This window comes from Habropoda laboriosa, unplaced genomic scaffold (genome assembly GCF_001263275.1).
Source record: "Habropoda laboriosa isolate 0110345459 unplaced genomic scaffold, ASM126327v1 scaffold89, whole genome shotgun sequence".
Taxonomy (NCBI): Eukaryota; Metazoa; Arthropoda; class Insecta; order Hymenoptera; family Apidae; genus Habropoda; species Habropoda laboriosa.
Window position 1 is genome coordinate 1,420,838 of NW_017100263.1, and position 1,982 is coordinate 1,422,819.

The following is a 1,982-nucleotide window of genomic DNA, read 5'->3' on the forward strand; positions in this document are numbered from 1 at the left end:
TGTGATTGTCATAATTATATACGTGTAAAGATAACAGTTACTGGAACCTTTTGCGTGTTAAATATGAAAAAGTTGCGTTACTTAAAAACAGAAAACGTTTAATGTAGCTGATTTACTCGCATGCGGCCTTCAAAATGGAACACTTTGGTTATTGCATCCTATCACTCTAGAGCCCCTTGATAGAAATCCTTACAAACATTCCACAGAACCTATACTTAAATTGGCCTTCACAGAGTGCGGAGAATACATGGCTTATGCAGTAAATATTAACAGAATTCACTATGAAATTTACATAACTATCAGCAAGTATTCGAAAAGTATTTAGAATATAAAATGTTCATTTAATTTATGAAGTGGTAAGGGAATTTGTACGAAGTTTACAAGAGTAAGTGTAGAAATTAAATAATAATATAGCCTTTAATATGTTCAATTTTTACGAGCATATATTTACATAATATGCCAAATCCTGAAAAAGAAAATTTACATGCAAGCATTTTCTAAAAATGATTTGAAACTTAGTATTTTTCTCTAATTTTTCTTCTATTTTAGATACCTCCATTTTAACAAAAATTCTATTATTTTCATTTCCTATTTTTCAATTTTAAATATAATGCCCATAGTACATGTGTTTATAAAAAAAAGTGGCCGAAAAATATATCAAAGAATCAGTAATTTCAATTTAAAGTTGACAGTAACGACCACTACAGTTGTATTAGTAACATCTGTATAGGCAGCATTAAATGATTAATCACGTCTGTATACGCAGTTTCAATGCATAATACTGAAAGTTTTTTTTAATATCTCTGCAACTAATGATTGGCTGAAGCTAATATTTTATACTTGGGGTCCACTCACCTCCCTCCCTCTTCCCACTAAATTTCGTGTCGATTGACGACTGGGCTTTTTCGGAACTACACCTTTTTTCTCATTTTTTTCAAAATTCTCTCTTCGAAATTCATTTTGGTGCTAAGCTTGTGGTGTGGTCCGTTGTCGTCGATAGAGACGACATGGTATGGTTCTAAAGTGGTCTATCTGAGTTTAGCCGAAGTATCGCAGGTGGCTTTTGTCTCTGGCACTTTTATCGGCGCGAATGTCGTCGAGAATTCGTTGTGCCTAGACTTTGTCAAGAACTGTGTAGGACTGGTAAGTTGACAGTCGGAATGGCACAGTGGCAAGGAGAGTATGTCGCTCTCTCCACCTTTGATGCTCACCGTCACGCGATGGATGACCGTTTCGGCCATTAATAAATAACAATATCATTCCGTCTGCCAACTTACCGGCTATACACAGTACTATGCAAAGATGAGAAAATGGCCAACGAGGCGGCACAGGGGCAACAAAGGGTACTTACTTCATTCGCACTGTCTAAATCCTACGTCGCGCAATTTTAGACGTCGATGATAATAACAATACATATGCCCCATTTCTATGATTGTGTTAGAGGAGGTTAGGCTATGGGCATATAACTCAATCAGAGCCGCATTCCTTATGTTAGCCAATTTTTCATCTCTGCATATTACCTACGTGTCACTGGGGAAAAATGACTTGGAGACGTTTGGGATTTTGCCAATGCTGTCTACTCCGAAGACAGGAGGTGGAAGTTACACATTAAGAAGCTCGCGCTCGAAGCGAGCCTGCAGTCAGTAAAACGTTCTTGCTCCTAAGCATTCGTTTTATCAGTCAGCACAGCGTAGTTTTGTTTACTGCTCTATAAAAGTTTGGTCCAAAGATAAAGGGACAACAAATAAATAAACAAATTACTACTAAATTTGTAGCATTTCATTTTAATTGTATATTTCAAAATATTTATTTTTTAGTTTCTATTTCTAATTCACTAACGAACCGACGTTCTATCAGGACAACACATTGGTAGTTGTGGTATTTAAAAGGAACCGTAACTTGTTAAGCGACCATGTTTGGCATTTTCTTGGAAAATATCGTTCTCATCATGCTGCAATCAAAGACTTACTTTTTGGACCTGC